At 45.3% G+C, this 23,104-nt stretch overlaps 2 long non-coding RNA genes across 2 annotated transcripts in view; one reads left to right on the plus strand and one right to left on the minus strand.

Annotated features, from left to right (window-relative positions):
• The window catches only part of LOC145541463 (uncharacterized), a 29,756-nt gene extending 27,128 nt beyond the window's left edge, over positions 1-2,628 (minus strand). Inside the window, exon 1 of the long non-coding RNA XR_014079037.1 lies at positions 2,311-2,628. This is a non-coding gene — a long non-coding RNA (uncharacterized LOC145541463). The remainder of the gene's footprint in view (positions 1-2,310) is intronic.
• Positions 2,629-2,713: 85 nt separating this feature from the next.
• LOC145541464 (uncharacterized) lies at positions 2,714-6,889 on the plus strand. The gene is made up of 2 exons (XR_014079038.1): positions 2,714-3,906; positions 4,609-6,889. It is a non-coding gene; the product is annotated as an uncharacterized LOC145541464 (long non-coding RNA).
• Positions 6,890-23,104: the final 16,215 nt, after the last annotated feature.

Below are 23,104 nucleotides of genomic sequence, written 5' to 3' on the forward strand. Positions count from 1 at the left end.
AGGAAAGCATGGCTCATGTGGCATTTGGATCCACAAAGAGGAAGGGAAGGTGCAGGCTGCCTTCCTCCCCATTAGCCCAAATTAGAGATGGCTTGTTTTGACAAGGTGCACACTTTGAAAGGCTTCTCTTTCACTCTGCCTATTTCTGTTCCCTAGAGGCACACACTTGGTTTCTATTTTTATCCTGAATTCATAAAGTTCAAAAGAAAATGTGACTTTTTTTGCATTCAAAATTTGGAAAGTACCCTAAAGGTGTTACAGTTAAGCTGTTTTTGATCATAAGGAGCTGATATTCACAAATGTGTTCAACTCAGATGGAGTCTGGGGGGCGGGGGTAATGACTGCTTTCACAACCCACATGAGGCACTCTTGGTAGAAACCAAGAGCAAAGTAGATCACGTGTAGTGTTCCAGACATCCCGATAAGTACTCTCACATGTGTTAACTCATTTGTTTTTCACCGTACTGCTATCAGGTAGATACTGTACTTATACCCATTTTACAGAAGAAGAAACTAAGGTACAGAGAGATTAAGTACCTTGCCCACAGTTACAAAGGCAGTAAATGATGAGCCAGGATTTGAACCATGGGGTCGCACAGACTCGTACTCAAATCCTATTCATGTCCCATCATTTCCTATTACACCTTTCTGATTAATGTTAATCTTTACACGTATTACTGCCTGCTCTCCTTTGTGTACGAGTCTGCGCGACCCCATGGGAACTTGAGTGGAACCGCAGCAGATTAGGGATTTCTCCCTCTTGTCATCCTTCCCTCCACATTTCTCGTCATCTCTTCCTCTTGGTACTGTTCTTCCACTCTTCTCTTTCCACTCTTCTCTCTGTCTCTCTCAGCATGTCTATGCTCCCTCCTTCGTGTGTCTGTCTACTCCAGTCTCTTTTTGCCCTGACTCTCTGTATGGTCTGTGTCACCTTTCTCTACCCAACTGATGCTGCTTGCTCCTAGTCTCTGCTGCCTTACACCTTCAGCCTGGATGTGGCCATTGGTGGCTACACCAGCCTCCCATTGCTCACCCACTCACTGGGATTTCTGAGTTCAGAATCTTAATGGACTAAATCCAATCGGATCTCTCCTTTAGGTGCCCCCAATCTAATCAGCACAGAGAAGGCAATGGCACCCCACTCCAGTTCTCTTGTCTGGAAAATCTCATGGATGGAGGAGCCTGGTAGGCTGCAGTCCATGGGGTCGCTAAGAGTCGGACACGACTGAGCGACTTCACTTTCACTTTTCACTTTCATGTATTGGAGAAGGAAATGGCAACCCACTCCAGTGTTCTTGCCTGGAGAATCCCAGGGACGGCGAAGCCTGCTAGGCTGCCATCTATGGGGTCGCACAGAGTCAGACACGACTGAGGTGACTTAGCAGTAGCAATCTAATCAGCTGCAGCTACATGTTGAATCATAAGGAACTAAACATGGCAGCCACGTATGGCCTGGTCCAGGGCAGCCACTAAGAATGATGCCTAGTAAGCAGACTGTCACCTTTGTTTTTGTCAGAAACACCATCTACTGCTCAACTCTGTCACAGACAAGCCTGCCAGTCCAGTCCCTACCCGGTTCTGGCCCGTGCCTGAGCATACGATGCTTCTGGTGTAGTAATGCTCTTACACACTGTACATCTCTGTGCAATGGCAATAGCTGATTGCAAGGGAATAAATGAGAGTCTTGTGTGGCTCCTCCAAGAGAAGAAAAATGGGCTGCAGTGGCAAGGCATATCTGATCAAAGGAGAACCCAGGCATCCAGAGGAGGTAGGAGACAGTGAACCACATCATTCCATGAGGCGGTTCAGCAGAGGCCAGCCTCTTCAATAAACCAGAGTTCTCTGTCTCTGTTGGGAGTAAAGGCTGGAAACCAGAAAAGAGAAGCTGCCTGGGTAAAGAGACAAAAGGAACTCAGCCTAAGCCAGGGGTAAGCCACTATTTGAACTAGAAAGAGAACGCTGATTTCTCCGGGAGCACAGAGAAGAGATGCTGAGCTATGAGGAGGCTGGACTCACGGAGCAGACTAAGACATCTTAGTCATTAGAGCACGAGGATCTCTCTATCAGGCTTCTGCGGTCACTGAACAATGAAGTAGGCTCTGTAATGTGTATCTGCACTTGCTCACCTGAATACAGAAAAGGGTTTAAAAAGCAAGTCTTCTAGCAATTTTTTCTTCTGATTCTATTCCAAAAAAGGTAAACACTTTCAATGACACATGGCTAGGTTTCACATACGTTGTAACAGATTCGAGCAGATTTGTTATAGTGCTGGACAGGTGTTAGAATCTTAGTATTCCCAGTCTTTCATACCTTGCACAATTGCTCAGCTTTCCTTCTAAAATGTTTGCTCTTCTCGTTGATCCACTAGATTGACTGAAAACAGGTTTTCTGATACACTTAGAGAACAAAAATATTTTTTGCCTTAAAAATAGAATCCCAACAGGCACATAGACTGATATTTAAACAAAGGATACACCCAATCTCAGATGCTGAGACAAATCCATTTTTCGGCACTTTCAGAAATACCTAACAAACTGTCCTACCACTTAATCAGAATTTCTGGAAGTGGCATAATGTGTTGATGATTAACCTTGTCGACTTATTTTTTAAATAAGCCTCATCTTGTATGCCATGGTAGTAAAGGGTTCCCCTCTCCCATGCGTGAAGTTCCAGAATGAAAGTGGGTTGTCACCATGGCAACAGAATACAAGGCAGAGAACTTCAGAGAAGGGGGAGGTCTCTATACCCAAGGCCACAGCTACAAGAAAGCCCCAGGCCCCAGAGTCATGGCAGCAAAGAGAAGCAACGTGCTGTGACTTCACACAGCCAGATGGCCTGCTGTTGACACAGGGTTCCCCCAGTTGCTAATTATTTGAGTAATTCTGGATCTTTCATTCAAAGAAAGATAAATACTTCACTTAAGGTATGCATTGATATACTTGTCAGACAGTTTTTCCCTTTGCACAGCCTAGTATTGGAAACTTTCCCCAAGCACCTAGCACAGTGCCTTACACACTAAGAAGTGTGTGTTCAGCTATGTTCAGCCTCTTCTTGAGGCAGGTATTATGCAAGAAACAGAGATGAAAATGATGTTAACAGGTTCCTTCTCCTCAGAGAGCCCACTGTTGAGTGGGTAGACAGGCATATAGAAAGATCCGTATAACCTTCTATGTCAGCTTACGCTATAGTCTTGCCCAGTTTATCAGAGGGGAAGAATCCAGAAGACAGTCACAGCCAAGAGGAGAGAGAGGACAAAGAAGGACAAGTTATTGCCACATGATCTGATTCTGAATGATGGATAAGGAATTATGGGTGTTCCTTTTCCGTTTCTGGCTGCTTGCTTTAAGATAGTCCTGGCAGAGAGGGCTGCACGAGCAGAGGTTCAAAAGTAAATAGCAGCACTGTTTCAGCTGGCACTAGTGGTAAAGAACCAGCCTGCCAATGAAGGAGACACAAGAGACGTGAGATCGATCCCTGGGTCAGGAAGATCCCCTGGAAGAGGGCATGGCAACCCACTCAAGTGTTCTTGCCTGGAGAATCCCATGGACAGTGGAGCCTGGCAGGCTACGGTCCATAGGGTTGCAGAGTCGGACACAACTGAATAGACCTAGCACATACAACATGGTACAAAACATACATAGCTTGCTTTTGCTGAATAAGAATCCATATGGCAGAGAATGGTAGGAGCTGAAGCTGGAGATCCAGGTGGTTAAGGTATGAACAGAGCATGGGTATCCCTCCCCTGGGAGGGCCTGGACTGCATCTTCCTGACAACGGAGGCTCCTACAAGCCAAAGCCCTCTTTCCGGAAGTACTTTCAGCAGCATTGTGGAGAATTGCTTCACAGATAACACTGGAGTCAAGAAGACCACTTCCAGGACTGCTACAGACATCCAGGCAAAAAACAGTAAGAGCTTGAATCAAAGCAGGGTGTTAGGGATGGAAAGGGTGAGGACAGATTCTAGGAATATCTATTAACTAAAACCATATATCTCCTCAGCAGGATTCACCTCCCGAAATCCCTAAGACTCAAAATCTCCATTCTCCTCTCCATACCAACTCTAACACTAAGAAAAACCCAGGCAAGGAAGGATAGGATTGTCAGCGACTGAAACTCCTTTAACAGTACATAGCTTATACAATCACTGAACCACTTAAAATGATGGCAGTCACTTTCACTTTAAAACCTATTGGCTGAGTTGATGGACAGGCAAAAATATTTCTTTCTTGGATTTATTCCAGTACACTGTTTCCCATCATTATTGGTCATGGGGGTCAGAAAAAGAAAGATTTTTAGAGAGATTCTGAACAATATATCATTGCCAACTGAGAGTGGCAGGCAAAACAAAACTGATAATGCTTCGTGTTGAGATAGGATTGTTCCTCTGAGGCTCTCCTGGTTTCATAGTATATTTTAATTTTTAAAGCATTCTTATAAGGTGGACAAGTGGTCAAAGGGGTTGGCCTCATTTCAGTGGAGGCAAAAAAGATACTAATGCCTGGAGAGATGAACTGACTTATCAGAGGTAAGGAGCCTCCCGGGTAGCTCAGTGGTAAAGAATTCACCTGCCCATGCAGGAGACTCAGGAAATGTAGGTTCAATCTCTAGGCCAGGAAGATCCTCTGGAGAAGGAATTGGCAACCCACTCCATTATTCTTTGCCTGGAGAATTCCATGGACAGAGGAGCCTGGCAGGCTACAGTGCGTGGGGCCACAGAGAGTCAGACACGACTGAGCAGTTGAGCACACACCATCAAAGGTAAGGCTGGTTGGAGACAAGCCTGAGGGCAGAGTTTCGGCTTCTTGGTTTCTTCTCCTGGTTTAATTATCTAAACCTATCCTAATTAGGTTACAGTATTTAACACAGTCTGTCCAGATCCCATCTGAAAAGAGGAAGCGAAGACCTGGGTAATTTTCTAGATAATTTCTTTAAAAGAAAAAAGCAGCCCCTCTCTCCTCCAAATTGTTTATAATTGATGCAACACAGGAAGTCTCACTGCTTTTTAATGAGCTCCCAAATTCAAATTCTGCCATTTAATTTTTTTTGAGATCTGCATTTGCCTGAAATATCTCAGTAATTCTTGTGGAAAAGGAGGTTTTACCTAAATTATGAAGATAACTTCGATTTACTTTTTGGTGTAACTAAGGGAGAACTAGGCACTGCATGGTATGCAAGCTGTAAGATCCCAGCCCTTCCCCATGGCCTGAGGTACACGGATCGCCTTTGGTGCTGAATGGGGACAGAGAGAAAACCCCATGCTCCCATTCAACGCTATGAGCCCTTCTGTTTTCCATGAGAAACATGTTCACTTTCCTCACTTACTCGCTTTGCATTTACCAGACTGCAGTAGATGCCACCTGCTTTGTTGCAGGTGAAAATAGAGGACTTAGGCTAACAACTGGAAGAAATGACTCAGTTCTTACTAAAGGGTCAGCATTGGACTCTATTTTTTAATGTATTTATTTTATGGGTAAATTGAGCTAACAGTGATGAAGCAAGGAAATGACTCCATTCCCTGCTTTTTTTTTTTTTCACCAAAGCACATGTCCCAGCTCTTTGTCTGACTCTGCTCCCTGTTATCTGCCACGTGGCTTTTGTCTCTCCTTCTTTCAGCCAGCCACTATTCCCTTACTACTGTCTTATTCTCTCTCTCTCTCTAGTTCAGTGAAAACCTTTGATTACAGTGTGGTCCGTGGGCAACAGTTCCAGTGAAAAGAAGGAATACCCTACAGCTATTTGGGGGGCAGGCCATGAATCTATAGGAGGACCCCAGTAGTTCACCTGTTTTCTGGGGCTTGAAGACAAAAGCTTCAGATTTTGATGATGAACCTAGGCAGCTCCTTTGGGCTGGTGTAGGGTCTGTCCTGCTGTGCCATCACCTCCCCCCACCCCGCCACCCTTCCCCCCAACCGCAGTCAGAGGAGTCAAGAACAAAAGATGCTCACCAGGCCACCCTGGTACCCAGCAGGAGCAGCTGGAAGTCACACACACTGTTCCCCTGCACTGTCAACCACCCTGCCCAGCTCCCTTGCACACACACCCAGCATGGGGTTCTCTCTTCTGCATTGCACATCTTCTGAAAGGAGGGCCCCTTTCTGAGACTGTATCACTTCATTTCACACCCTAAACAATTAGACATGATTTCCCCAAATGTAAGAGCAGTCAGGAGACTCCATCCAGATTAATCGGCTCTAAGCGGTTAAGGCAGGAGGAGAGGCGAGGAGGGAGAGGGGTGGGGGAAGGAAGGCAGAGACTCCAAAGTCTTTGTTTCTCTCCCATCTGGCTGGAAGCCAGAGGCGAAGATCGAAGAGACCTATCCTTTGTCCACTGATCTGACAGTCAGCCCGAGTTCCCACACGGCAAAATCAAAGTGGAATATATTCACACACTCATGGCCGCAGCTCACAAGGTTACTGAGAAATCTAAGTCTTCTGTGACTGGTGGAGGCAGGATATCTGTGCAGCATTGCTGTTTTCAAGGTCATAATGAAATTAAGAAAGAGTTCCACTTTCTCACTGGAGTCTGTCATTGTTAGCACTCTCCTGGTCCCCCAGGGGACCAAAAGCATGTGCTCTGTGGCTTTAAGGGAGGAGAGAATCCTTCTCAGGCTCTCTCTATCAAGTCTGGTTAGGTTTTAGCATGTAAAGTTCCAGGCCATAAATAATTCAAAAGGCATGAAGAAGATTTTCTTCATTCTCCATCTATCCTCGCACATGACACCCTCCCCCCTTCCTTTCTGGCTTATAACAAATGCTAATTTAATCAACTGGCAGTAAATTGTGTTGGTTGCTGACTCATGCCAGACACAACCCCTATGGACTTCACCGAGGTTTGCCATCTCATTTGGAAAGGAACAATAAAGAGGTGCAGTCCTGAGCTGCCCACCTTTCTTCTTTTGTCCTCCTTTGTTTCCTCCTATCCCTCCCCTCCCCCAAAGAGGACTCTTCACAGTGCATCCGGGATGTGCATGCGGGGAATTCACATCTCAGCCACGCTGCCTGCAAAGGTCTGTGCTCCCTGCCAGTTGCACAGCCTCCTAACTGGCCCTGATGACCGGGATGGGGGTGTCCCCAGTGCTCCCGAAGGATGCTCTCGGGAAGAAGCATGTGGCAGGGGAAGGGAAGGGGGGTGCTGAGACGAAGGGTGGGAAGGGGTGTGAGGCAGAGCCAGCCCTTGTTATCCTAGCTGTGAAAGCATGTGTGTCAGAGGCTCCTTGACAAAACCATAGCGCGGGGACAGAAGCTGATGAGAGGTGGAGAAGTAGCTCCCGTCAGTGGGCCCTTTTCACCACCCCTACCCCCCACCCCGCCAGTGGAGTAGGGGCTCCTCCTCCTGGGGACAGCTGTAACGGAGGGTGGAGGGGAGGAATCTCCCTGGAGACAAGGCAGGAGCAGCAGGTAGTGGGCTGGGGCTGGAGAGGATGAGACAGAAAGAAATGCCTCTTAAAAAAAAGAGAGACCAAGAGATAGGAAAATATTTATGGGAAGCCTAGGGCCTATTTCCTTTTCCTTTTGCCCTTTTATTTTAGTTATAAATATTTATCTTATAAAGAAGCATTCTCCAGCCCCACCCCAGAGGGATTCCTTTAAAACCCTCCCCATCATGATCACCCAAATTTGTGCTGTGGACTAATGTATAAGGAGGAAATGGAAGCTCACTTACCCTCTTGTCTTCAAATGTCTCGTGAAGCACTTGCAGTGTTCCAAGCAGCGGCATGCCTTATGCTGTTTGCTTGCTCCTCCTGACCACCCTGGGAAGTACACAGCTGGTAGCATTAGGTCCCTTCTACAGACCAGCTAGACTCCATGCCAGAGCTGATAGAATGGTTCTAACTGATGCCATTCCCACTAGATCCTCTGCTACCTAAGGGGTTTACATATAGTAGATCTTACTGCTTAGGAATTAGGCTTATCATTTACTAAACAAATAGAATAATAGCACAGCCTCAGTGAAGCTCCCATGCTTTGGCCACCTGATGCAAAGAGCTGACTCTTTGGAAAAGACCCTGATGCTGCAAAGGATTGAAGGCAAAAGAAGATGGTTAGATGACATCACCAACTCAACAGACATGAGTTTGAGCAAACTCCGGGAGACAGTGGAGGACAGGGAAGCCTGGCATGCTGCAGTGTGTGGGGTTGCAAAGAGTCGGACACGACTTCGCAATTGAACAATAACAACATCATCAGAACTTCTGAAACAGTCTGACTCCTGGGTCATCAAATCCCACCCCTGGTGTTGACCATTTGTGCTTTTGTTTAATTGAACCTATCTACCTCGCTGGATCATAAAGTCCTCCCAGCCAGATGTGGGGAGTTGTCAGGTTCCTCACAAGGTGAAGAAGCAGGCCTGGGTTTACAGATAGCAAATTCAACTTTTCTGGTTGGTGACAAGCACACCTGAAGGCTTTTCAAGTGAGAAATTCTGCCTGGCAGGGCCACCCTGGGTTTCAAGTCCCCTCACTGAGGCTGATTTCTTCGGTGATTCTTCCCCTAGTTTGGCAGCTACGCCTCTGTTCCTTTGGGCTTTTTTTCAGCTGTGTGTGTATGTGTGTGCCCGTACCCATATGTGTGTCTTAGACTGCATTGTTTCATGCCCCTCTTTGAGGGTTTTTTTTTTCTAGAAGGCTTCCTGCAGCCAAACAGGATATATATAATGGCAAAAGCACCTCTGCCTTAGAAGGCACAACTGGCTTCCTGTAGGAAACACAGAAAGAGGAACAAACAGGGCACCTCCCCCCAGCACCCTCTGTCCCCACACAACCCTTTGTCCCTTCTCTCTTCTAACTCACTAGTGGCTGGGGAGCCAGTCAAGGATCGGCCTGCCCTAGGGGAGGCCCCTGCACCAGCACAGGGCACTCTAAGGCACATACTTCACTGGCCAAGAATGAAAGGTGTGGTTCACTTTGTCCTTATTTGACCAGAAGGCTCGGTCTGGAATGCAGCCTCAGTGCCTCCCTGAGACTCCCCGGCCGTCGGTCATAAATAAGTGCGAGGTCTGGTATGGCCTCTTGGCTAAACGTTTGCACAGTAACTCAAATGAGGCAGCAGACATGAGTCAGGAGGGAGAAATCAGCTTAAGAAGTGGGGCGTGGGGAGCTGCAGTGTCTCAAGCTGACAAGATGGTCCTTTACCCGTTTACCCAGAGATGCTCGCCCAGCCTCCAGGGACAGACTTCCTGTCCTCCCCTCAATACGGCACCACCTGCTAGAGCCATTAACAAAGCAGCTGGTAAGAGCAGCTCAGTGAGTGAGCCCGCTTGTCCACACCACGTGCTTGAGGCCAGCCAGGCCCTTGCACAGTGCTGAGAGGGGCAATAAAAAGATATTAAATATTTTATCTATTTTGGACACTCACAATGCAAGCCAGGACTATAGACAAACGGAGGACGTAAAGTTTGGGGATAACATTGGTTCTGCAGTATCAGGTTCAATGAAAATATGAAAAGATAATAGTTGCTTGATCCCAGTGATCTCAGTTATGTGTGCAGCAATCAGTGGATCACTAGATTTATCCTCGCCTCCCAGAGCCAGGGCACCAGCAGCTCTTGACCAGAGGTTATTAAGCCCTCCCCGGTATGTTTCATTTTCTCAACTGGGGACCATGAAAGGGAGGACTTCTTCCAGCTGCTCCGTGCCACTCTCTAAGGGTCTGAAATAAAAGTATATGCTGAAGGATGAATGGATGCCTTCTTTATTCATTCACAATAAAACTCAGGGCTTTCGCGAAGTTGTGCTTCTCCATTTTAAGTCTGTCTCTCTCTCTCTCAGCTCCTTCTTAACAGTTGTGTCAGCCCACACCAAGGACTGAGTAGCTTAAACAACAGAAATTTCTTTTCTTACAATTCTAGAGGCAGAAAGTCCTGGATGAAGATGTCCATGTCTTTCCATGGTCTTCCCTCTGTGCGTGTCTGTGTCCTGATCTCCTCTTCCTATAAGGACACACCAGTCACAGTGGATTAGGGCTCACCCGTATAACCCTTAATTCCTCTTATCAGCGTACCTTATTTATTCATTTAAAGGCCCTATTTCCAAACTCTGTAACATTCATAGGTCCTGAGAGGTAGGGCTTCAACATGTGAATTTGGGGACGATTCAGCCCATCTAAACCATGATGATTGTTCTGTGTTGCAGGACCAAATACGTGAGTCTCTGTGTGCACAAACATTTTGGTAAACACATGTCCTGCCATTGACATAGGAATACTCCAGCTCTGCCCCAGATGTCTACTTACCCACAGCCATGACCATTCCCCTAACCCACCCATCCACCAAAGCAAGATCAAATAATTCCACTGCATTTCAGGCAGTGATAACAGAAAAGAAGGGGTTTTATAAGCGTTAGCTTTTTAGTCAGTTGTTCCATGGGTACAGGAGGAAGGACAGCAGCAATAACTGTACTGGGGTGGAGGGAAGGGGCCTATCAACTCCTTGCCCTTATTTCTCCACTTCTGCCAAGAGAGTCCCTCACTTTGGTTCCTTCGAATGAAGGCAGCTTCTGCCTGACTACCTCTTGATCAACACTGAAAACAAGCAATCAAATTTGGTCCATTGGTTTGGAACATAAACTGGGACTCAGCATTTGACTGACCTACGTTACAGGAAAACGCCAAGTGGCAGGTGTATACCTGACTCTCTCCATGCTGTGTTTTTCCGCCACCCATCAAGTGGCCATGTCACATTACCCCAGCTAAAACTCACCAAAGGAGCCTCTTTTCCTAATTCCCAACACATAAGTCTATACCATTTGCAATCTCTCTCTGCTAGGGCTGTCCCATCCATGCACTCAGCCCATTTGAAGACTGGGATGCAGAGGCCTTTCCAACAGTTGGGTTTTGGCCTCATAACTACAGAATAATTAAATGGATGAGAGTCAAGAAAAAGCACTCCTGTGAAACTTTTTTAATGCTTCAAAAACTCCCATTTAAAATTGTTTTGGCCTCAAATCCATTTTTTTTGTGTGTGTGTTGTTTTTTGAAATACTCTTCTGAGCCTGCATGCTGGAGACATGACAAATTTGGTATTTCAATCCATATGCCCATTTGAATTCTAGGAATGCACACTGGTTAGGTTTTAAGAGCATTTTCTGCTAAATTAAGTCCGAGGTAGATATTGATGCTGATATATACTCAAGCAGACAAGGAAAATTAATTGTAAGAAAAGGGTAGGAAAATCTCTCCCATTTATCTTCTTCCCATCTCATAATTTGAACTTACATTTCTAGAGATTTAAAAATATTATAATAAGAAAGTCTTAATTGACCAAAATTCCAAGCATGAGTCTAACTCCAGTGAATTAATACTATTTGTATCAATTAATACTATTTGTTCATCCATTGTATACAGGGCACAGAGAGATAGTTAGATAAGTACATCTCTGTCTGCCAAGATCACGGAATCAAAGTAAGAAGACACATATAAAACTGTAATTAACAATGGAAAACTGGAAAAGCTGGTCATTTCTAACCAAGGGTGACACTTGGTGCTGTTGGGGTTTGAAGACAAGAATGATCACCACAGCACCTGGGTCTGCAGGGCTTCCCTGGTGGCTCAGACAATAAAGAATCAGCCTGCAGTACAGGAGACCTGGGTTTGATCCCTGGGTCGGGAAGATCCCCTGGACAAGGGAAAGGTCACCCACCCCAGTATTCTTGCCTGGAGAATTCCATGGACAGAGGTGTCTGGCGGGCTATAGTCCATGGAATCACAAAGAGTCGGACACGACTGAGTGACTTTCACTCACTCATTCACTCAACATGTCTATCAGGGGTCTCAGTGGAGGTGATATTTGAACCCAGATTAGTAGCCTGGACCTGCTCTTGCTTTTAGTGGGGACAGGCTCACTGAACGCTTTTGAGCAGGAGAATGATATTATGACAAAATCAGTATTGGAAGCAAGTACTCTGGCACAGGCACAGGATACGCTGGAACAGGTAAGAAGCAAGGCTGGGAGACCAGCTTGCAAACTCTGGCAGGTGGTCCTGGCACCAGGAAACTCACACCTGAGCTGAAGGTTGGCAGTGGAGAGAAGAGGAAGAGATTGATGCTACAGGCACTGTGAAGAAGAAGAAGTAGAGCTTCAAGTCCTACTGACTGTGAGAGCCGGGGTACAGGGTTCTAACCACTGACCAGCTAACCAAGGAAGATGACTGCCCAGAGGGAAGGTCTAGGTCCTGGCTGGGCAGCTCTCCCAGCCTCCCTCCTCTGCCTCACTTCCTAGAAATAAGCAAAACCACCCAGTACACCAGGTTCTCCAGGGGGAGTCTTAGGTCATCCCAAGAATGTAGTGTTGCCCTCTGAACAGACAAGAAGAATGTTCAGGGCACAGGGATTAATTATGGAAGGCCGTCATCCAACGAAAAGTCCCAGAGCTCCCACTGGCTTCAACCCCAAACCCAGACCTCCATCCAGATTGTCCTGAGATGAACACAGGCTGGCCATGACCTTGGACCATTCAGACTTCAGATCACATACCTCTGTCCTTTTTTGGATTTTGTAGTGATTCTTTGCTGGCTCTATGAATAGCTAGTGTTTTTCTTCCCTGTCTGCAACAGCCCATATCTCTCTGAGTCTCCCACATCATCCCAGGGGGGTCACAGAGTCTGGATTCAGCTCATCAGGGCACTCCATCCACCAGCCCTTATTGGCATACTTAAGCTCTTGGTTCGAACATCCCCTGAAGCCAGACACTTCTAACCAAAATTTTTCTTATATGAAATAACTTTGTTGTTTGAGCTCTGTATTCTACTCAAAAGTCCCTGACACGAGCTCCTTGTTGATTGGTATCATTGCCAGAAGGGCACTGAGAAGGAAAGGCTCTGTCCCTCTTGAATGAGCTGGCCAAGTGACCTTTGTCAATGCTGAGCATCAGTCTGGGCTTCAGCTTCTTCATCAGCAACATGAGGGGTTGTACAAGCCAGGCTCTAACAATTCTTCTATTACTAGCTTTGACATTGGGACTCTACAGCCTCAGTGTGTTGCTGAAGACCTTGCAAATTTGGCTATTCACCTCCTGATCTGTTCCAAGACAGCCTTGCCACTGCCTCTGTCTGATCCCACACTGTGGCCTATGAGCTCCTTCCAGAAGGACCAAAGAATCAAATGTGGCTCCAGGGTTCTGAACACATGCAGACATGGATCGATTGCAGCATGACCAGAAATAGAGAATCTGTGTTTTCTTTTTCTGTGGGGACAGGGAGGATACTGGGAAGAGTCAGGGAGGCATGGGTGGGAGTAGAAAGCCAGGTCCCTTTTAGCATATGGAACTGGGGTGAGTGGGAGACGGCCAAAAAGGTGCATTTAACCCACTGTGCGAGATTCCACTCTAGAGGCAAGGTTCCCAATGTTTTTGTTTTAGTCACTAAGTCATGTCTGACTCTTTTATGACCCCATGGACTGTAGTCCACCAGGCTGTTCTGTCCATGAGATTTTTCAGGCAAGAAGACTAGAGTGGGCTGTCATTTCCTTCTCCAGGGGATCTTCCTGACCCGGGATAAAACCCCTGTCTTCCGCATTGACAGGCAGATTCTTTACCACTGAGCCACCAGGAGAGTCTGAGGTTCCCAAACTTGAGCATAAAGATAACCAGGTGATTCTGCAGTAAATGAGGATTAACAGAAGGTCATAGATAGAAAGAGAGACCCTACCTAGAGGGGTAGAGGCAGTGACACAGAGGGGAGCACTGACCCTGGAACCAAATAACTGCCTGGGGAGGGGGGAGAAAAAAGATAAGCATCCGCAGGATTTATACCTGACAGGCCACCATGTATTATGAGGAAAAGAAAGAGGAAAAAGAAAGTTTAGTAGAAGGTAAAGGAGGAAACCAAGAAAGGAACTCATTTCCCCTGAGTTGCTGCTATGCGCTTGGCTCTTCACATATTTCAGTGCATGGAAAACCTTGAGAGTGAGTGTGATGAAAGCAACAAGGGAGCACCCAGTCTAGGGAAGGCATCCTGGGCTTACACAATGGAGTAGCAGGGAGGGGGAAAAAGAGGGGGCGTGAAGCCAAGTCCTGGGCACACCCCAAGAACAGTGGGTCCCCATCTCTTGCATTAGAGATGGGAGCAGACACTCTGGATGTCCTGCACCATAGCCCCCACCTACATTTATGCCCACTCAAGCTTACTCCCATGGCCACCTCTCTCTGCTTTTCAGCCTTAGGGCCCTTTATGAAGCTGTAGGAGTTTCGCACAAGGAAAGCTCAGAGGAGTTAACGCTCCCCTCCCCCAGCCTGCAACTACCAAGAGACCAGTGCCCATGCATCAGGGCCCCAGGCCCTTTCTGTAAATGGTTAGCAGAGACCTCAGTGATGTACTACAGTGAGACCCTGCCCCAGTCTCTCTGCTCCCTCTCTCCTGTTTTCTGATCCTGGAAAACACTCAGTCTTTGACGGAAATTCTGCTTTCAGGAGAACACAGACCAAGAAGGATGAGTCAGCCTTGTGGTGGCAGACCAAGAAATGCAGGCAGAAACAGGAGTGCACATTTCCTTTAAAGCCCCGAAACACTGAACAAATAGAAAAGGTTTCTGTTCATCTCTGTAACGGCTGAAGGCTGAGCTGCGTCCTGTGGGGCAGGCAGAGATGCTACTTTGGATACGATCCATGAGCCCACGGTCATAAATCCCCTCTCAAGAGGGAGAACAGGCAGCGCTAGCTCTCAGGACTCTTTGTTGAAAACACAAACAGGCTGGAGACCCATCTGCATCTCCCTCCTCAGAGGGTTACCTGTCTGAGGACCCCCATGTTGCAGCTACAGCCTGGAAGCCTGCAGCAGTAGGAAGCCCAAGAAAGTGTTTTGTTTCACTGTCTGACTCATCCTCAAAATGTTTTAAAAGCCAAGGTTTCTTAGCAGATGTGAGGTTTAATTCCAGTAGAAGGAGCTCAGCACTTTTACTTAGTATATAAGTTTATGCTAACACCTTCAGTCTTTGGTGCTACCTGTTAACTCCAGAGGCATTGGATTCAGCAGCTCTCATACCAGCGTATTGGAGAGAAAGGGCATTTGTCTCAGTCCACTCTTGTGTGGGGTCCTCCAGCTGTGTCCTTTCTACTGTCTGGCTACTAAGTTTCCATCTTTGCTCCACCATGAACTCCTCTGATGCACTTGCTATTCACCTCCTTGGACCTGCAATAACCATACAGAGATGCTTCCACCCCTGGGGGGAAGGGTGCTCCTGGGAAGGCTAGGTAGCACTCCCAGTTTTCCTATTCCAGCTTGGACTCTGACCCACTGCATAATTCCCCACCACATTTGCTGTAGCAGATCACTGACTCTACCAGAGCGTTGAGAAGATCACAGGGCTTTTCAAAAGCCAGAAGAGAAACACGAAAGTTGAGCTCCGATCTCTGTTCCCTGAGAACATCAGCACCTACTGGTTCTCTCTCTCCTTGTTCAAGGCCCCTCTTGTTGCTCAGGCTCTGTTCCTCCTGGGCACCTTTTCTGTCCTGCCATCTCTCTCTCTCTCCTCCCCGTGCTAGTTTCCAGACTCCAATGTTGGGCTGCTACCGAGATGTCCTCCTTTTCCCTTTTGAATATCCACCAACCGTCTTTTGGCAGAGTACCCTCTTTCCCTGGGTACTTTTGTCATTTTTTTTCATTTAAGAAATTGCCTTAATACTTTAATAAATTAAATTGCCGTAATAAAGCCATTATAACTCTTCATTGAGCCAACATCTCCTTTTAAAGGAGACTCAGACTTTCCATATCCACTGGACTATCTGAAATGTTTCTTACAGTAAATGGAATGGGGTGGTATTAGTTTAGCATGAATCGACACTCAGACTTTCACCCCAATCTGCATTTGTTGCACTGTCATGATTCCATTTAACCCTCACAATTCCAAACACATCCTGTACTATTTATAAAGTTTGTCAAGATTTAGTATTAAAAAGGAAATAGAGTCAAACCTGTGGCCCAAAAAGAGCTCTTGGCATTTTCTACCCAGTGCTCATTCAAAGCTAGGGGTCTGATAGCTGCCTTAGAGGTAGAATGGTCTCAAGGCCAGACATCTGCCCACGGATTTCCCTTCTGTTTGCTCCTTTAATCAAGTGCAATAATTATCAAATTTCAGTGTGGAGAGAAATTAGAACACAAGATTGTATGTCTTGTGGGTGATATAGGGCTTTTCAAGGGTAATACTAAGTTTATATGATGTTCACGTTAGGTGTTGATTATAGAACCTAAAAATATCACTGCTAAGATGTAACTCTTCTGTCTGAAAGCTTCCTTCAGTAAGAATTCTGCCTTCAGACTGGAATTTCTAAATGGCTGAGAATTTTTGAATGGTGGTTATTATTTTTTTCTCTTTGGTCTCACTACCTTTTGAAAGAGAATACCCTCCCACTTTGGATCTGGAGTGTCCTGTTGAAAGGCACCCCTGACCCCCACATCACCACTAAACAGCTTCTGTCAATCTTAGTATAGTTAGAAGGGGAGTGGGGGCCTGGCTTTCTCACTAATCAGTCAGATGACTTGGGGCTGCAAAACCCAGTCCTATCCATTTCATCTTGACGTTCGAAAGCAGAGATCTCCTTGAGACCATCACATGTCCTGAATTTCCCAGCTTCGTTTCAAGACCTATTTCATCTGTCGCTGCTTATACCTCTGCTCGGGCTCTTGGTAAATGGTCTGCTTCTGTCAATGACTTTTTCATCTATGTCAGGCAAAGGCCCATTAGACAAATCCAATGGGACAAGTTCAGAGAGTTTGTCAGTTCCTGTCACTTTCAGGTCTGGCTGTGCAGTGAAGCACGGACGCGAAACAGACTTGTCAAGATGGGCAGCTTCTTCTGGAAGAAGTTATCTCAATGGAGAGGAACATGTGACGGCTGGAAATCATCACAACACGAGCGCCTCAGCCTGGGAACAGCACAGGGGGCCGGAAGAGCTGACTGTGAATGAATTAAGTATCGGTCTCCTGTGCACAGGAGGAGTGGGGAGATGATGCTATGTATCCTAGATATTTGGGGGTGCTTGGTACAAGGAAGCTATCACTTCTTAACATCAATAATTATTTTCAACTTAACCATCAATAATTATTGATAAAGATAAGTGAGAAGCTAGAGGAGAGCTTCCAATATTCTCACTGCCAAGGCGACTAAGCCCCCACATCCTCCCTCAACCTCATACACTTGACCCCCCCTCTTTCTGCAGTGAGCAGAAGGTCCTGGAAGCAGTCAAAGCTCAAATCCTCTTGCGCACTGGAGTCTCTTGCCTTATCAACTCGCCAAGCACTCACTCCTAGAGTTGTCTGCCTTCTGCCTTCCTCCCTATTGGTCACTCCTTTCAGCTTAACCATGCTGTCATAACTGCCATTAAAAAATTTTAAATCCTTTAACTCCATATCCCCTTTTAATCGCCACCCAACTTTTTCTGCTTGCTTTATAGGGAAGTTTCGTTCTTTCTCAACTCCCTCCTCGTTCCCTCAGTTCAGTTCAGTCACTCAGTTGTGTCCGACTCTTGGTAACCCCAGGAACCGCAGCACGCCAGGCCTCCGTGTCCATTACTAGCTCCCAGAGTTCACCCAAACCAATGTCCACTGAGTCAGTGATGCCATCCAACCATCTCATCCTCTGTCGTCCCCTTCTCCTCCTACCCACAATCTTTCCCAGCATCAGGGTCTTTTCAAATGACTCAGCTCTCTGCATCAGGTGGCCAAAATATTGGAGTTTCAGCTTCAACATCAGTCCTTCCAATGAATATTCAGGACTGATCTCCTTTAGGATGGACTGGTTGGATCTCCTTGCAGTCCAAGGGACTCTCAAGAGTCTTCTCCAACGCCATAGTTCAAAAGCATCAATTTTTTGGCGCTCAGCTTTCTTTATGGTCCAACTCGCACATCCATACATGACTACTAGGAAAACCACAGACCTTTGTTGACAAAGTAATGTCTTTGCTTTTTAATATGCTATCTAGGTTGGTCATAAATTTCCTTCCAAGGATTAAGTGTCTTTTAATTTCATGGCTGCAATCACCATCTGCACTGATTTTGGAGCCCAAAAACATAAAGTCAGCCACTGTTTCCACTGTTTCCCCACCTATTTGCCATGAAGTAATGGGACCAGATGCCATGATCTTAGTTTTCTGAATGTTGAGCTTTAAGCCAACTTTTTCACTCTCCTCTTTCACTTTCATCAAGAGGCTCTTTAGTTCTTCTTCACTTTCTGCCATAAGGGTGGTGACATCTGCATATCTGAGGTTATTGATATTTCTCCCGGCAATCTTGATTCTGGCTTGTGCTTCCTCCAGCCCAGTGTTTCTCATGATGTACTCTGCATAGAAGTTAAATAAGCAGGGTGACAATATACAGCCTTGACGTACTCCTTTTCCCATTTGGAACCAGTCTGTTGTTCCATGTCCAGTTCTAACTATTGCTTCCTGACCTGCATACAGGTTTCTCAAGAGGCAGGTGAGGTGGTCTGGTATTCCCATCTCTTTCAGAATTTTCCACAGTTTATTGTGATCCATGCAGTCAAAGGCTTTGGCATAGTCAGTAAAGCAGAAATAGATGTTTTTCTGGAACTCTCATAGGAACCTGGAATGTTAGGTCCATGAATTAAGGCAAACTGGAAGTGATCAAATAGGAGATGGCAAGAGTGAACGTCAACATTCTAGGAATCAGTGAACTAAAATGGACTGGAATGGGTGAATTTAACTCAGATGACCATTATATCTACTACTGTCAGCAGGAATCCCTTACAAAAAATGGAACAGCCATCATAGTCAACAAAAGAGTCCGAATTGCAGTACTTGGATGCAATCTCAAAAATGACAGAATGATTTCTGTTCGTTTCCAAGGCAAACCATTCAATATCACGTAATTCAAGCCTATGCCCTGACCAGTAATGCCAAAGAAGCTGAAGTTGAACAGTTCTATGAAGACCTACAAGACCTTCTAGAACTAATACCCAAAAAAGATGTCCTTTTCATTATAGGGAACTGGAATGCAAAAGTAGGAAATCAAGAAACACCTGGCGTAACAGGCAAATTTGGCCTTGGAGTACAGAATGAAGCAGGGCAAAGGCTAATAGAGTTCTGCCAAGAGAACGCACTGGTCATAGCAAACACCCTCTTCCAACAACACAAGAGAAGACTCTACACATGGACATCACCAGATCAACACCAAAATCAGACTGATTATATTCTTTGCAGCCAAAGATGGAGAAGCTCTATACAGTCAGCAAAAACAAGACCGGGAGCTGACTGTGGCTCAGATCATGAACTCCTTATTGCCAAATTCAGACTTAAATTGAAGAAAGTAGAGGAAACCTGTAGACCATTCAGGTATGACCTTAATCAAATCCCTTATGACTATACAGTGAAAGTGAGAAATAGATTTGAAGGACTAGGTCTGAGAGACAGAAGGCCTGATGAACTATGGATGGAGGTTCGGGACGTTGTACAGGAGACAGGAATCAAGACCGTCCCCAAGAAAAAGAAATGCAAAAAAGCAAAATGACTGTCTGAGGAGGCCTTACAAATAACTGTGAAAAGATGGAAACTGAAAAGCAAAGGAGAAAAGAAAGATATACCCATCTGAATGCAGAGTTCCAAAGAATAGCAGGGAAAGATAAGAAAGCCTTCCTCAGTGATCAATGCAAAGAAATAGAGGAAAACAATAGAATGGGAAGGACTAGAGATCTCTTCAAGAAAATTAGAGGGACCATTTCATGCAAAGATGGGCTCAATAAAGGACAGAAATGGTAGGGACCTAACAGAAGAAGAAGATATTAAGAAGAGGAGGCAAGAATACACAGAAGAACTGTACGAAAAAGATCTCCATGACCCAGATAGCACGATGGTGTGACCACTCACCTAGAGCCAGATATCCTGGAATGTGAAGTCAAGTGGGCCTTAGGAAGCATCACTACGAACAAAGCTAGTGGAGGTGATAGAATTCCAGTTGAGCTATTTCAAATCCTGAAAGATGACGCTGTGAAAGTGCTGCACTCAATATGCCAACAAATATATAAAACTCAGCAGTGGCCACAGGGCTGGAAAAGGTCAGTTTTCATTTCAATTCCAAAGAAAGGCAATGCCAAAGAATACTCAAACTACTGCACAGTTGCATTCATCTCACACGCTAGTAAAGTAATGCTTAAAATTCTCCAAGCCAGACTTCAGCAATACATGAACCGTGAACTTCCAGATGCTCAAGCTGGTTTTTAAAAAGGCAGAGGAACCAGAGATCAAATTGTCAACATCTGCTGGATCTTCGAAAAAGCAAGAGAGTTCCAGAAAAACATCTATTTCTGCTTTATAGACTATGCCAAAGCCTTTGACTGTGTGGATCACTTTAAACTGTGGAAAATTCTGAAAGAAATGGGAATACCAGACCACCTCACCTGCCTCTTGAGAAACCTGTATGCAGGTTAGGAAGCAACAGTTAGAACTGGACATGGAACAACAGATTGGTTCCAAATAGGAAAAGGAGTACGACAAGGCTGTATATTGTCACCCTGCTTATTTAACTTATATGCAGAGTACATCATGAGAAACACTGGGCTGGATGAAGCACAAGCTGGAATCAAAATTGCCGGGAGAAATATCAATAACCTCAGATATGTGGATGATGCCACTCTTAATGGCAGAAAGTAAAGAAGAACTAAAGAGCCTCTTGATGAAAGTGAAAGAGGAGAGTGAAAAAATTGGCTTAAAGCTCAACATTCAGAAAACTAAGATCATGGCATCTGGTCCCATTACTTCATGGCAAATAGATGGGGAAACAGTGGAAACAGTGGCTGACTTTATTTTTCTAGGCTCCAAAATCACTGCAGATGGTGATTGCAGCTATGAAATTAAAAGATACTTACTCCTTGGAAGGAAATTTATGACCAACCTAGACAGCATAATAAAAAGCAGAGACAATACTTTGTCAACAAAGGTCTGTCTAGTCAAGGCTATGGTTTTTCCAGTGGTCATGTATGGATGTGTGAGTTGGAAGGTGAAGAAAGCTGAGTGCCAAAGAATTGATGCTTTTGAACTGTGGTGTTGGAGAAGACTCTTGAGAGTCCCTTGGACTGCAAGGAGATCCAACCAGTCCATCCTAAAGGAGATCAGTCCTGGGTGTTCATTGGAAGGGCTGATGTTGAAGCTGAAACTCCAATACTTTAGCCACCTGATGCAAAGAGCTGACTCATTTGAAAAGACCCTGATGCTGAGAAAGATTGAGGGCAGGAGGAGAATGGGACGGCAGAGGATGAGATGGCTGGATGGCATCATCCACTCGATGGACATGGGTTTGGGTCGACTCTGGGAGTTGGTGATGGACACAGAGGCCTGGCGTGCTGTGGTTCATGGGGTCGCCAAGAGTCAGACATGACTGAGTGACTGAACTGAACTGACCTATGGTGAGCATTGAACTACTGGCCACTTTTGTAGACATTTTTCTCCTTCACTCCTCACAACCTTATAAGACAGGTGCTTTTATTATCTTCATTTTACAAATGAATAAATTGAGGCCAAAAGAGATGTAAGATACCTTGTCCAGGTTAACCCAAACATGAATTCAGCATTGACAAACTCATGCCGTTTTCTAGTTCCTTTTATACTTAGCTATATAAGTGCTGTGAATTTACAGAAAATCAAAGGAACTGAGCTAATAAAGATATAAGTCAAATCTTCCAAAGTAAAATATATATTCGTTTGGGAATATTTAAGTTGTTGTTTTTATTGTCAAAGAACATCACGGTGTCACTAAAGAAAATGAGAGAGCTCAAAGTGATTGTATTGCTTGTTTTCTTTCCCCAGCACACTCACCAGAGGCTTATAATCATTACCCACAGGATACATGTAGTTGTAGAGCAGCTGTCTGGCTTGGGGTGCCAGATGAAATGCAGAACGACCAGTTAAATCTGAATTTCAGATGAAACACAAGTAATGTTTTAGTCTAAATATGTCCCAAGCATTGCATGGGATGTTGTTGATGTTGTTTAGTCACTAAGCTGTTGTTCAATTCTTTGCAACCCCATGGACTGTATAGCACGCCAGACGCCCCTGTCCTTGGAATTCTCCAGGCAAGAATACTGGAATGCGTTGCCATTTCCTTCTCCAGGGGTTCTTCCTGACTCAAGGATTGAACCTGCTTCTCCAGCTTTGCAGGTGAGTTCTTCACCACTGAGCCATTGGGGTTAGCCCAACCTCAGTTTACCCATACATAAAATGGTAGTAGTCTTAGGTGTTAGAGAGAAAAGAAAACAGGTGATGTGATGAGACTGACTTCTGTAGCTATGATAGTTGATCAAGACCTCAGTGAAGCTTTTTAGCTCAAATGATTAGAAGAAGGCCGCCACGTAAAGAATGTGCATACATGCATGTGTGTGTGTGTGTGTGTGTGTGTGTGTGTGTGTGTATTTATCTGTGCAACTACAGACAGGACAGAGGAGATGAGGGCCAGACAGGATGGCATGTAAAATTGTTTAATGGGGATAGAGCATTCCATACTGACCCATTTTTTTAACAAAAAAAAAAGAAACCAGATTCAGAGTAAAGTGAAAGCCTACAATTGGGGCAAAGTAAGACTAATCTATAAATCACATACCCTGAAGTTGATTTAATTGGTGAATGGAAATACATGCTAAGTGAGGAAGAAAATACAAACACTGGGCTTGAAGTTATGATCAAATTAAAATTATAACAAATTTCACCCCATTGATACCTGACATTGTGTATCTGAAGGAGGGCAGTGCTATTTCCCCCCATCTCCAATTCCTATGTTGAAGCCTTAACTCCCAATGCAACGATATATTTAGAGAAAGAAGCTTTAGGTGGTAATTAAGGTGAAATGAAGTTATAGAGTGGGGTCCTAATTCAATAGCACTGGTAGCCTTAATAGAAGAGGGAGAAAAATCTTTCTCCCTACTGAAATGTGCTGAGGAAAAGCCATGGGAGGACATGGCAAGAAGGTGACCATCTGCCAGCCAGGATGAGAGGCTCACCAGAACCCACCCAGGCTGGCTCCTTGATCCTAGACTTCCAGCCTCCAGAACTGTAAGAAAATTCATGTCTGTGTTCAGGCCACCCAGCCAGTGATATATCATTATGGCAAGCTGAGTGGAGTAAGACAGACAGTGAGGAATTAAAAACTGTTTGGAGAAACACTAACAAATCTGTT

This window comes from Giraffa tippelskirchi, chromosome 3, assembly GCF_054371585.1.
Source record: "Giraffa tippelskirchi isolate mGirTip1 chromosome 3, T2T-mGirTip1v1.2.pri, whole genome shotgun sequence".
NCBI classification, from domain to species: domain Eukaryota; kingdom Metazoa; phylum Chordata; class Mammalia; order Artiodactyla; family Giraffidae; genus Giraffa; species Giraffa tippelskirchi.